Source organism: Martes martes (assembly GCF_963455335.1).
Source record: "Martes martes genome assembly, chromosome: 9".
In the NCBI taxonomy this organism is placed as follows: Eukaryota; Metazoa; Chordata; class Mammalia; order Carnivora; family Mustelidae; genus Martes; species Martes martes.
Window position 1 is genome coordinate 43,425,842 of NC_137896.1, and position 14,716 is coordinate 43,440,557.

At 41.9% G+C, this 14,716-nt stretch overlaps 1 protein-coding gene across 1 annotated transcript in view; it reads left to right on the forward strand.

Moving 5' to 3' along the window:
• The window catches only part of CFAP61 (cilia and flagella associated protein 61), a gene marked incomplete at both ends in the record, with an annotated part of 286,170 nt that overhangs the window by 14,803 nt on the left and 256,651 nt on the right, over window positions 1-14,716 (forward strand). The gene's annotated exons all lie outside the window — the stretch shown is intronic.

Below are 14,716 nucleotides of genomic sequence, written 5' to 3' on the forward strand. Positions count from 1 at the left end.
AGTAGATGTTTACATTTACAAACTGTGGTGCATCCATGCAGTGGTTGCTTTTCAGCAATGAAATGCAATGAACTTCTTATAGACACAGTAGGGCTGATCAATCTCCGTTCATGCTGAGTGAAAGAAGGCAGACACGGAAACAAAGACCATAAACTATTGACTCTTCTCGTGTGATGTGCAAATGGCTAATCTGGAGGGAGAGAGAGCAGGTGAGTGGTTGTCTCTGGTGGAGGGAAGAGTGCACCTGGGAGGAACACACTGGTATTTTGGGGCAGTGGCCATGCTCTGTGTATTGATTGGAGGGTATGCAGTTGCCAGAACTCACCCAATTTAAACCCTGTGCATTTGACTTTACGTTACTATGCCTCAATTTAAAAAAATAACTTAAAATAAGGCTTCACAGGGAAGGGAGCTTCTGAATCCGGTTAGAAAGGATGAGCCAGAGTATAGTCAGAGGGACAGATTGGACAAAGCTGTGGAGGCAGGGGAGCACCTGGAATGTCTGTTCGCAGGCAGTAGACAAGTGTGGCTGCTGTGGGAGGTATGGAGAGGAAGAGTAGGCCACTGGATGGCAAAGAACGAATTATAATGAGAAGGCTTTATCCTGGAGCCAGCAGGCAACACTGATGAAGAAAGGCATGATATGGGCTGGATGTGAAAGATAACTGACTGTCTTGTGGTTCGTGGCTTATAAGGGAGGAGCACAGAACAGTCTGGCCAAGAAATGATGCTAGTTGGAATTCAGGCAGTGATAAGTCAAGGAGATTCAGGTGGGGGGCCAAGGGGTGCAGGGATGCAAGGAAATGTCTGAGGGGGAAAGTGCAGTTTGGTTGCCAGCTGGGTGGAGAAGTTGAAGGATGAGAACAAGTTAACAGTGACTTGGGTTTTCAAGTACGTGTGTGGGGCTGATGGTGGGTTCATCAGCCGAGAGTAGAAATAATAGCATTAGATGGTTATGTGGGAGGTGGTAATACAGGTCCTCTCATGAGTGAGGAGGTCATGAAGATAAAGGAGGTTGTCTAGTTGAGGAGGAGGTTTTAAGGTGAAAAAGCAGAGGCCTAGGGCAGAATTTTGAAAGGTGAAAAATGAACTGTTTAGGATAATAAGGAAGAAAACGAGAAGAGAGGGAGAGAAGTCTTAGAGAAGTCAGACTCAAGTCTGGCAGATAATGTGGGGAAATCAAATAATTTGATTTGTCTGAAGAAGAGGCCTTTGGATTTAGAAATTTAAAAAAATACAGATGAGTTGAATAAAACGGATGAACTTCTAGCCAAACTGACCAAGAAAAAAGACAAATTACCAATACCAGAAATGAAGGAGGTGATACCGCTATAGATCTCATAGACCTAAAGGGATAAGGACTCTGTAAATTCAGTAATTTAGATGAAATGGGCCAATTCCTTGAAAAACACAATCTGCCAAAACTCATTTAAGAAAAAATTTATAATAACTGGGGAGAATTGTGTATCTATTAAAAGTTGAATGAACTTTGGGTGAGAGGGAGGGTAGCTGCCCGCCCCCACACTGGCCTCTTCCCAGTCTCCAGCCCCAACCCTGCTCTATCCTGATTTGCTTTTCTCCTTTTTCTCTTGACCTCTTGGCTCTGAACTCTGTCTTCCTAGGACCTGGGCCTCGGCTTTCTCTCAAGCTCATCCCATTGGCTCCTCTGTGCCAACGGTGGGCACGTAGTCACCAGTGACCTACCTTCAGCCCCTTGGTTTGGGGTCTGGTCTTGTCCCTCCTTGAAGGGCAGAGTTGGGTTTTAGAAGTCACGTTGCAGTGAGCTGAATAAATGAGAGGTAAGGAGGGGAAAGCAAGGGGATATCCACTGGTCTTTAGAGAAGTTTGGTGATGAAGGAAAACAAAGAGAAGAAGGTGGATGATAAACACTATGCAAACAATGTAAGGTGATTCCATTTTTACTATCCGCGTAGAGAATTTATTTTGTATTCTGAGATCCAGACAGCATGTGTCTAAAGAAACATTACTGAGCAGTAAAATAAAGCGATATAAATTATCCACCTGATTTAGGACAAGAGAGAAGAAAATTCCTTGTAGAAAACCGTTTTCCTTTCCTTTTTTTTTTTTTTAAAAATCCATGCATGTAAATACACGCATCATAATTCTCTTTGTAAAACCCCTTTGGTCAGGATTCAAATGCTAATACAAGCCAAATGCATTCGGAAGAAAAGGAATTCTGTGAGTGAAGTATATTTTTTTAATAACATTTTTAATTGATTCTCTCACCTTTCAAATCCTCCTTCCTGATTTATGAAGTTTGTCTTGTTAGTATCAGCACAGGAAAATAGGCCCTCCTGCCCTTCATGAAATACAATCTTTAAGGAAGTCTTATTGTAAAAGTATTCACAAGGAGGCAGTTTCTTTATTATGTTAGGAGAAATTTACATAAATTTATTGCTTAGGATCTTGTAAGTAGTCTAATAATTGCTGAATTTTTGTCTTCATTTCATTTAAAAATCTCTCCTTTTATTCTGTCCTTTGCTAATTAGCTTGAGGGATGGGTTCATTTAATAAAATGAATTATATTTTCAAATTAGAACAATTTTTTAGAGTAAAATTACTTGTTGCATTCTTCTTTGTGAGCATATAGCTACGCACACATGTGCCAGTATATGTATATTCACTCTTTGTCTCTCTTTTTGTCTGTATACAGTAATGATCATATGTTCTGTTAATTGTATTTTTCATTTAATATAACAGTTCATCATCCTTCCAGATCAGTTTTATTCTTTTGAATGGCTGCATGGTATTTCAACATGTGGCTCTAATATTCATTTAATTATTCCTTATTTATGGAAATTTGTCCTTATTTTTTTTTCTCCTATAACAAGTAGTACTACAGCCTTATACGTATATCTTCAGGTACTCATGCTGTTTTCTTTTCTGTAGTGTAGGTACCAGAAGTGGAAGTTCTGGGCAAGAGTACATTAAATACTAAGATTTAAGAACAGGTGCTACCAAATTATTCAACCAAAATATTCATAACAATTTATATTCTAACCAGTGGATTCTAGTTTCCTTACACTTTACCAATGCTGGATGTTTTCAGTTACTGTTTCCAATCTCTTAGGTCAAGACAATAACTTGTTATTTTAATTTGCATTTATCTAAATATCTGTGGGTTTTAGTGCCATTTTACAGGCTTTGTTTGAAATAAAATAGTTGAACTTAAAATAATCTCCAATTTAGAAATTATCAGGATGGATGATTAAATGTATGTTTACAAAGTAGACGATTTTGGGCGGGTGGGTAGAGAGGAACAGCAGGTGAGGGAGGAACATTTCCAAAAGTATTTTCTTTTTTTTAACTTGCTAGGTCACCAGTCTATTATAAGAGGATGTAAGTCAGGAACAGTCAGATGGGAGAGATGCACAGGGTGAGGTGTGGGAAAGAGAGCAGAGCTTCTGTGCCCTCTCCATGTGGACCACTCTCGCCAAATTTCCATGCATTCACCAACCCAGAAGCTCCATATTTTCTCTAAATATGTAGGCAGTATACCAAATTTGGATCTTGGCAGTTGGCATTTTCTTGAGGAATTTTAAAGGTTAATTACTTCCAGCGTAGATATTTGGCAAGACGTTATGGTATTATTATCTATTACTGTAAAAGATAATCCTGTACAATCAGATAATTTTATATATTCTATTATTGTAATAGAAAATAGTATATAAATCTATACTGAAACTGACATGTACAGAGGTAGCATATCTAAAAGTGACCTGTTTCATTTTTTAGTAAGGTGACATCTTTGCTAATCTACTCACTGATGCCCCACTTGGCTTTCAGGATGTATGCTGCTCGAGAAAATGTATAGGCTGTGCCCAGCCCAGTGCTGGCTCCTAGTAAGCACATGGTAAACTGATGTTTTTGAGTTAGTTTCTCTCCTTCCTCCTTTCCATCCCAGGCCTGCCTTCCTTTCCTCCTTTGCCCTTGAAAACTTTAGTTATGGACTACAAACTTCAAGGGGACAAGGCTGCCCTGGCCTGAACTAAACCTTCCTGATTCTTGACCTTGAGGTCTTCTTCCTTCAGCCTCTGAGGGTGAAACGTCCTGCTTGCCCAACCCACAGAAAATCTGCAAGTAGCAAGCCCCAAGAGGAATAAAGTCCTGCTGGCAAAGAGATGACAGTGGGTACTTTGTAAGGAGGAAGAGGCATTTATAAAAAGACAATTTAGCATACAGTAGTGAATTCATGAGGGAATGGTAATGCTACAACAATTTATGGTTTTGCTTGTTGGAAGGTAAAGGAATGTGGCACATTTTAAGAAGCCCTCTGTCCAAAATGTTCACATTCAAGTTTTGATACTAGCAGGTGTAGAATTTCAGGTAGCCAGAAAATGCACTTACATAGATCACGTCCCTTCCTTAAGGATGCAGGAAAAAAGATTTTTCAGGTCAGATGAGCATGGCCATGTATTCTTTTAGGCTGCTGCTTTTCTCGTATTTCCCCCACATTGATTTTTTGACATCTGTCTCATCAATAGTTACTTGCTTTGATAATTAACAGTGAAGAACACAGTTCTTAAAACACTAGACCAGAAAAGGGTTTGGGATGTAATTATCCTGCCCTGTTTACCTAGCAACATGTTCAGAACCAGGGAATTAACACTGTAATACCCAGTCCTGGTTCTTTGATGTACCCATGTGGAAAATTGTGCTGTAATCTGTCCCTCCACTTAGACAGTAATTATTACAGTTACTGTTCTATATTTTGCGTAATATTTGAAATAAAGTGTAACTCCCTCTGGACATAACTTTATAATCTATAGTGGGCTTGATTAATACTCAACGGTGGGTTTGAGATGTTCTCAGACTGAGAAACTGTTAGAATAGTCTTTCTGGGGGGAAACCTACCCTTTTCAAGTCTTTCATGGGGGTGGGGGGAGTCCTGGGAAGGACTCGCCAGGAAAGGGTTATGTGCTGTCAGTCAGTGTTGTAAAATAACTAAAATGGACTGATGTTTTTCTGCTGACAATAAAGGTTAACCAGATTGTTTCAACATTATTGCTATGTAAAATAGATGAAAGACAATTGAGGGCTTTAAAAGGTAAGATTGGTGGTTTTTAAACATGAACTTTTCACCTTTTAAAGCAATTGCTTTTTTGGATTTGCTTAAGTTGGACTTATGAGCAATTTCATAGAAATAAACGTTCTGAGGCTTAACTTATTAGAATCCTAAAGCATTAAAAAATGGGGGGGGGATAGCGTAATTAGGAGCTTCACTGTTGCTCTTCTTGAGTCCTGGTAAGTGACCCAGCCAATAAAATCTGGTTAACAATCCAGCTGGAGTGACAGCGTGCCAAGACGGACTTTTGGATCAGATCCTGGTGGTATAAACGGCAGGGGCCTCTTACTGGCCTTGCTCGTGCTTTGAAGTCATTTAGGGGTTGAAATCCTCCATCATTTTTAAAAATCATGACATTTTCCAAGGAGGAGAAACTAAACGGTTCCAAAATCCATCTCCAAATTCTAAAATGGAATATGTGGTTGAGGAAAGATGGATTTGATTTTCTTGAAGAAGACCACTAGAGGTCACAAGAGATCTTGGAAAGAAACAGGTGCTTTGTTTTCCGCGTCTGAAAGAAAAAAGACTTTAGAATCTTTAGAATCTCCTACCTCAAGTTGAAACAGTGTTCATGGCAAAAGGTTGGTTTAACCCAAACACACTGCTCTCTTTAGGACTACCACTAAATTAGATTCTCTGTGAGCTTTTTCCCCCCTTCATTCACTGATTTCTTACAGTGCAGGCACACACGCACACACTGGGACTTGAAGAAATACAGTATTTATGGCATTTCAAGTAACATCAGAATCACTTTTTCAACAGTACCTGTTTAAGACTAGCTAATGAAATGCAAATCCTCTCTGGATGTGGAAAATACCGTCAGACAGGAGAGGAGAGGCTGTGCCAATATTCTGACTGCAAAGGTGGCTCGCCACTGCTGCTGCTGTCATTCCAGTCCTTAAGTGTGAACTTTCCATCTGTGAATTCCCAATGCTTTCTTTACTGGCAAGGAAACAATATGTATCCCCTGCCCTGTGGAGGGAAGCTAGCCTGTAGCTTTCCTCTAGAATTGTAATTATACAGAAGAGTAGTCAGTATGATGACGCTTTGAAACAATCTGAGGGTTTCCCTGTCACCAAGAGACCATGCCAGTCAGCTGGGAAAGTTCTGCAGGTTCCAGGCATCATGGTGTTCCTTGAAAGCCCAGCTAATTGACATAGTGGAAATGATGAGAGTGTGTCCTCCCAGGAAGCAAGGGAGAGCCATTCTGTTCCTGTCATCCTCCACCTTCCCTTCCGCAGGGTTTAGAGGACACCCACACCCCAAGGATGTGTCCTGGAGAGGCTGTTGATTTCCTCATGCTTTGGATTCTACTTCCATTTGCATCTGGTACATTTGTCAGAATCTGATAGACATTTAGGTACCTGAGCAATCAATCAGTCTCTATGGGATGGACCTTTTGTTTCCTCCAAACAAGGTAAAATGAAATATTCTGTAACTGATTACATTAATAAGCACATTGTTGCCTCTTCCAAGCCACTTCCGAGTGGAAGATATAAAATAATGTTGCTTTTCACCCAGAAAATGGTATCATTCCCATTGCGCGTTATGTTGATGAATTATAACCTGACATAGGCATTAGCCCTGAAATACTGTGGGTCACAAAGGTGCTGGACATGTGGCTGTACTGTGCCAAACAAATTCACACTGAGTCGCCACTCTCCTGTCCCAGAGGCAGGCAATGCTCATCACCTCAAAGTGCTCGAATTGAAACATTTTACTGGATGAATTGTTTTTCGTAGCTGGGGTGTTTTGTTTCTGTGGGGCTGGACTTTGTCGTATGCCATTTGAGACTCTGCAAGGCTGATGTCATACTTTATCATTAACACTGGGGCTGATGCAAGATCATAAATTATCAATTACCCCAAGGAATGCATTTGGCAGAACAAGTTCCACTTTATCCATTTTAGGGAAGAGCCGAAGGGAGAGACTCTGTAGATGCCACAATTTGGATATCTTCTTCCTATTTTTCCCAGAAGAATTAGTGCTGAGGCGTGAATATGGGTAACTGTTATAGGCTGCAGAGGGCTCATAATTAGGTGTGCAGATGGCCTTGGGTCTCTTTGAGCCTTTATTTCGGACTTGTATATCCAGGAAGTATTGTTTTTATATCCATCATATGTAGACCAAAGCCCATGGTACACAGTTGATTTTAGAGTTTTCTATGTGATAGGTGTCTAAATTCATTTAAAAGGATTAAGATATTGAATTATTTTCCCATTATTTACAACAATTATCTCTATTAATATCAATGTGGAGTTTTGTTTTTGGCAAAGTGTTTGAAAATGGATTTATTGACTATTTTCTTTTAGAATCTTTTTTTTTTTTCTTTCCTTTCCAAACAAGTATCATTCAGGGCTCTTTATAGAGAAAAGCCCTCCTCTGCTAAGGAGAAAAGCCCTCAGCACCCTTTTGGCAGTTTAAGTGGGGAAGTGGGTTCTGAAATGCAGTGGGTGTTCTAGGTTCTTTGAGCAGAGGTCCTGAGTGCTGGGGGTGGGGGGTGGGTTGGGGAGAGCCAGTCGGCGGGAGTTTCTGGGTGGTGTGGGATGTGGCAGGGGAATGTGAAGTCTCCCCAGAGCACATGCTGCTGAGGGCTTACTGCCTGCAGGGAGTCCCTTGTATCACTACCTAGTACCCTCCCTGCTGTCCTTGTCCCTACCTGTTTAGTAGAGGAGAAACCAAGGCTTAGCGCTGAAGTGCTGGGCAGGTTTCCCCATCAGTACAGGGCTGTGGTCTCCGCTCAGGCCACACGTCCCTCACCTAGAAAACTGGGCTTCACAATGGCACCCCACAGCGCTGTCAGTGCCTGTTGGATCCCCATATATCCTGGTGATGGGGAGGGCCCTGCCCATGTTGGCTGCTACAGTTGCTCCCGTGAGGCCTACAGGGGATGCAGATGTCAAAGGTCAACAAAGCCAGACTGGTTAAAGTGGTAAGGACAGATTTTAATCGGTAATAACTATTATAATAGGGAAACGCGTGCAGTGTCAACTGAACTCAACTTTGGTTTGTACAGAGGTGACGGCCTGTTAAAGAGAAAATGAGGATATTGGGAGGGGGCAAGGAGAGTCTCAGTAGTCAGGGAATGAAAAATTACAAGACATAGGAAGTGTGCTCATTCCTCATAAAAGCCATCTGAGTTTGCTAGCTGGAGCTCATTGAAGTTAGGCTCCTGCCCTCCCACAGAGACTGGGAGACAAGGGCCCCACCCTCAGGTGTGGGCTGGAACAAGTAGGAAGTTGTTTTGGCAGCCTTGCTTTCTCAGGAAAGCACTTCAAGAGAGGCTGGGGTCATTGTGGCATTGAGCTCAGAGAAGCTATGTGGGTGTTTGTTCAAGTCTTTATAGACCAAGGTTGAAGTCTCGTCAAGAAGTGGATTCAGTGTGTCTTGGTTAACCTTTGTTACAGAGAAGAACAGGACTCTCCATCTCTGTCCCCAAAGAGCATATTCCTTGTTTGGGAACATGCCTGCTTTGACATTAACACAAAAATGAACAATAGATATCCAGTTTTGACCCTGTCATTAGGTTCCTGGGAAAGGAGTCTGGGAAGATGTGTTTGTGTGTGTGTGTGTGTGTGTGTTGGTGGGGGTTGGGGGGTGGGGACCAAGCCTTGAAGGATGCTGGGATTTGGAATAACCAAGGGACTCACAGTGCTGGATTAGGGACAGAGGCAGAAGGAGGGAAAATGTTGAGGTTCCCTTCTAGGGACAATGAGTAGATCAACTTGTGTTATTGTTGGTTCATAATGAAGGAAAGAGGCTTTAAAAATGAGACTAAGGGCTCTAGGCTCATCTCAGAAACAGCAGGGGGTAGCCAGAGTTTTTTAGTAAGGGAATGAAGTAAGGAAAGCAAAGGTTGTTTTTTTTTTTTTTTTCCCCAATCAAGAAGTAATATATATTATCTTAATATTATTAAAGAATTATTAAGAACCTCTGGGAAAAAAGTCTCCAGGCCTTGATGCTTTCACTGCAGAATTTTACCAAACGTTTAAAGGGACACCTGGGTGGCTTAGTCGGTTAAGTGTCTGCCTTCATCTCAGGTCATGATTCCAGGATCCTGGGATTGAGCCCCACATCAGGCTCCCTGCTTGGTGGGGAGCCTACTTCTCCCTCTCCTGCTCTCCCTGCTTGTGCCTGCTCTCTCTCTCTCTCTCAGATAAATAAAATCTTGAAAAAAAAAAGAATTTTACCAAATGTTTAAAGAAATAATACCATTCTACATAATCAAGAAAGTAGAGTTTTTGGTTTTTGGGGTTTTTTTTTTTTTAAGATTTTATTTATTTGACAGACAGATCACAAGTAGGCAGAGAGAGAGAGGGGAGGAAGCAGGCTCCCCGCTGAGCAGAGAGCCTGATGCGGGGCTCCATCCCAGGACCCTGAGATCATGACCTGTGCCGAAGGCAGAGGCTTTAACCCACTGAGCCACCCAGGCACCTCTGTTTTTTGTTGTTTTTTTTTTTTAATTAACATATGATATTATTTGCTTCAGGGGTAAAGATCTGTGAATCATCAGTCTTACACAATTCACAGCACTCTCCATAGCACATACCCTCCCCAATGTCCATAGCCCAGCCACCTTATCCCTCCTCTTGACCCCCCAGCAACCCTTAGTTTGTTTCCTGAGATTAAGAGTCTCTTGTGCTTTGTCTCCTTCCCCGGTCCCATCTTGTTTCATTTTTCCCTTCCCTACCCCCATGACCCCACGCCATGCCTCTCAAATTCCTCATATCAGAGAGATCATATGATAATTGTCTTTCTTTGATTGACTTATTTTGCTTAGCATAATACCCTCTAGTTCCATCCTCGTCATTGCAAATGGCAAGACTTCCTTTTCTGATGGCTGCATAGTATTCCATTGTATATATATACCACATCTTCTTTATCCATTCATCTGTTGATGGACATCTAGGTTCTTTACATAGTTTGGCTATTGTGGACATTGCTGCTATAAACATTTGGGTGCACATGCCCCTTCAGATCACTACATTTGTATCTTTAGAGTAAATACCCAGTAGTGCAATTGCTGGATATAGTATTCTTGACTGCATATTTTTCTCATTTAGTGCTCTGAATATATTATGCCAGTCTTTTCTGGCCTGCCAGGTCTCTGTGGATAAGTCTGCTGCCAATCTAATATTTCTACCATTGTATGTTACAGACCTCTTATTGCAAGCTGCTTTCAGGATTTTCTCTTTGTCACCGAGACTTGTAAATTTTACTATTAGATGACGGGATATGGACCTATTTTTATTGATTTTGAGAGGAGTTCTCTGTGCCTCCTGGATTTTGATGCTTGTTCCCTTTGCCAAATTAGGGAAATTCTCTGCTATAATTTGCTCCAATATACCTTCTGCCCCCCTCTCTCTTTCTTCTTCTTCTTCTGGGATCCCAATTATTCTAATACAGTTTCATCTTATGGCATCACTTATCTCTCAATTCTTCCCTCATGGTCCAGTAGTTGTTTATCTCTCTTTTTCTCAGCTTCTTTATTCTCCACCATTTGGTCTTCTGTATCACTAATTCTCTCTCCTGCCTCATATATCTTAGCAGTAAGAGCCTCCATTTTTTATTGCACCTCATTAATAGCTTTTTTTAATTTCAACTTGATTTGATTTTAGTTATTTTATTTCTCCAGAAAGGGATTTTATTTTTCTAGAAAGGGAGTCTCTTGTATCTTCCATGCTTTTCTTGAGCCCAGTTAGCACCTTGATAATCATCATTCTGAACTCTAGTTCTGACACCTTACCAACATCCATATTGATTAGGTCCCTAGCCATTGGTGCTGCCTCTTGTTCTTTTTTTTTTTTTTTTTAAGTGAGTTTTTCCTCTTTGTCATTTTATCCAGATAAGAATAGATGAATGAGGGAACAAAATACTAAAAGGGTAGCAATGACCCCCCCCCCAAAATATACATTAACCAAATCAGAAGAGACCTGAAACCAAGGGGAGAAGGAAGGAGGGAAAAAACCACAACACACATACATATATATTGGACTGGTGAATAGAACAGAGCCACACATTCGATTTTGGGTGTATTTTGGTCTGTTAGAAGAAACTGCCTCCCAAAATTTTAAAGAAAGGAAAACTTATATATATACAAAAATAAGGGTAAACACAATGAAGGGATGGAATGTGACTGTAAAGATGAAAATTTTAAAAGATTATAAAAGAATTGATGGGGCGCCTGGGTGGCTCAGTGGGTTAAGCCTCTGCCTTTGGCTCGGGTCATGATCCCAGGGTCCTGGGATTGAGCCCCGCATCAGGCTCCGTGCTCAGCGGGGAGCCTGCTTCTCCCTCTCTCTCTGCCTGCCTCTCTGCCTACTTATGATCTCTCTCTCTCTGTCGAATAAATAAATAAAATCTTAAAAAAAAAAGAATTGATAAGATAAGTTGGTTGGAAAAAAGGGGAAAAAAAAGAGGAAAGAATGTGATCAGGCTGGAGACTAGAACAAAGCCATGCACTACATTTAGGGTATATTTTGATCTGTGAGAAGAAACTGTATCACAAAATTTTAAAGAAAGAAAAACCTATATGTATATAAAAAGAAGGTTAAATACAATGAAGGGATAGAATGTAACTATAACAATGAAAATTTAAAAAGATTTTTAAAAAGGTATTGATAAGATAAAATAGTTAAACAATATTAAAATAGAAAAAATTTTTAAAAATAGAATAAGACAAAATAAAATTTTAAAAAATTTAACTTTGAAAGACTAAAGAATCACGGAAAAAGAGCCATGAATTCTGTGTGTTGCTTTCCCCTAGCTCTGGAGTTCTGCAGTTCTTATTGATTGGTGAACTTGATCTTGGCTGGGTGATCTTGCTGATCTTCTGGGGGAGGGGCATATTGCAGTGATTCTCAAATGTCTTTGCGGAGGCAGAATTGCACCACTGTTACTAGGGGCCAGTCTAAGCAATCTGCTGGGGTTCGCTGTCGGAGCTTTTGTTCCCTGAATGCTTTCCTTAGAGCTTTGAAGGATGAGAGTGAAAATGGCAGCCTCCCAGTCTCCAGCCCATAGTAGCTGAGGGCTCGGGGCCCCACTCCTCAGTGTTCCCTCATAGAAATGCAGTCAATCACTCCCATCTCCCTGATCTCTGGCCACACTCTGAGCTCACCCGGCCTGTGACCGATTGTTTCTGTCTCTGGTGCACGGCCTCATTTGGAGTCGCCAAACCCAGCAGATTCCTGCCATGTGCTCCCACACCGCTCCTTCTGGAGAAGGAAGGAGAGTCTTCCCAGATCTGCCACTTGTGGGGTCCCTGCTCAAAGAGCAATGGTCGGACTGTGCCTTGGATCATGGTTTAAGGTAACCCCGAGCTGAGAGCCCCTCCTTGGCTCCATCTCTGCAGCTGGCTTCCCCACTCTGATATCTGGCAGCTCTGCCGCCCTCAGATACCCCTGGGCTTTCTGTGACCCCACAGGTCCTGAGACCACCCTGTCCCTGTGATGGTTCCACCCCCCACTTAGCCTCTGGAGCAGTGTCCCTCAGTGGAGCAGACTTTTGAAAGTTCTGATTTTGTGTTCCGCTGCTCTACTGCTTGCTGGGAGCTGGCCCCTCCCCCCATAGTCTCTCTTCCCGTGTGTCACCTCGGATTCACTTCTCCGCATGTCCTACCTTCCAGAATGCAGTTGCTTTTCTGTTCCTAGAATTGCTGTTCTTCTCTTCAATCTTCTGTTCAGTTTGTAGATGTTCAGAATGGTTTGATAATTATCTAGCTGAACTCCTGGGACCTGATGATATTTAGGTCTCCTTCTACATTTTGCTCCTCCATCAGGAAAGTAGAGTTTTAAACAGACTAGTGATATTGGACAGAATGGGAGAGTTTATATCTACAGTGGCCAGTAGGCAACCAGCACAATGAGTCAAGCATTTATGGTGATAACCTGTCCCATTCCATGCATTGATTATAAATGTTCTTTGGTTGTTCTTTTGACCCTTCCTTCCTAAGTAGTAGTAATATTAATAAGAGTAGCACATCATGCATTATTATCTCATCATTTAACTTATTGTCTTTATGACAGATGAGAAAACTCTGGCACACAGACGTTGAGTGATTTGCCCAAGGTCACAGTTATGAAATCTGGACATAGGCATTCTGGCTCTCAGCCCAGACTTTGGCCACTACACAGTATCATTTATTCTCCAATCTTTTCAAAAGAGAAATGTGAGCCTTCAGTGCATTTATTGTGGATCTTCGGTACACCCAGCCACAGGTGGCCGCTGGGAGCTCTCACAGTGATTGTGTTTCCACAAACATAGATGGGCAGGTAGGCAAAGACTACTTTAAAAAATTAGTGTGGAGCTGAAATAGCTTGTGAAATGGCTATGGTGTCAGATATAGTCCCGTCCATCCTACAGACACAGCTGGTGAGCCACCCAGGCTCAGATGGTTAAGCATCTGCCTTCAGCTCAGGTCATGATCTCCAGGTCCTGGGATCAAGCCCCATGTTGGGTTCCCTGCTCAGAAGGAAGCCTGCTTCTCCCTCTCCCTCTGCCCCTCCCCCCTTCCTTCTGCTTTTCCCCTTACTTATACTCTCTCTGTCTCTCTCAAGTAAATGAAATCTTGAAAAGAAAAAGAAGATCAAATAGGATGATAAAGATGGCATGGTAAGGAAATAAAGGTAAGAAGAGATAGAAGTTAGTAGCCGGATCAGATATATTACAGGGAAACAAACAAACAAAAGGGTAGAACATTTTTTAAAAAGATTTTATTTATTTATTTGACAGAGATCACAAGGCAGAGAGGCAGGCAGAGAGAGAGAGAGAATGGAGGAGGAAGCAGGCTTCCTGTGGAGCAAAGAGCCGGATGTGGGGCTCGATCCTAGGACTCTGGGATTATGACCTGAGCCGAAGGCAGAGGCTTTAACCCACTGAGTCACCCAGGCGCCCCAAGGTAGAACATTTTAATAAGAGAAGTACCAGGAATTAAGTATAAGAACATCCTAGACAGGTAAAATAGATATAACCAAGAGTGTACTAAATATAAATATAACTAAGAGTATACTAAAAAGAAGAAAAGACTGTTATTGGAGTCCAAAAGCCAGCATCACCACGCTACCATAAGCCTGGTTCTTGGTTCCCTCTCTCTTCCCACACTGGTTGTTTTGTATACTGGTACAGAATCCTGACAATGGAAATTTGAGGTGAATGTCTCCAAGATGGTGAGCAGAGCTTCATTATTTTTAAACCAGCATTCCCCCTTTATGGGAAATGGAGAGATGTCTCAAGGAATAAAGGGTAGACTTCTGTCCAAGATGGACATGTAGGAAGACCCTGAACTTACCTCACTCCATGGACACCCCAAATCAGTGGCTATATCAGAGCAGTTCCTCCTGAAGAACTGAGGACTGACTGAACAGTTTCTGAACAACACAATGAACAACAGAGGGACCATAAAGAGAATGGCGAGAGAGACAGAGACACAGGAATGAAGGGAGCCCCCACCCTGGATGCTGTGAACTTAAGTGGGCAGAGATAGTACCAGGCACCATGAGCAGACTCGTCTGCCCACAGAAGAAAAGCCTCAGTTTAAATGGGTAACTAGAATATAAAGGAACCAGCCCCAGGACCCTGCCAAATGACAGGGGAGCTGCTAGAACCTTCTCTGAGTCAGAAGAGCTGACGAGC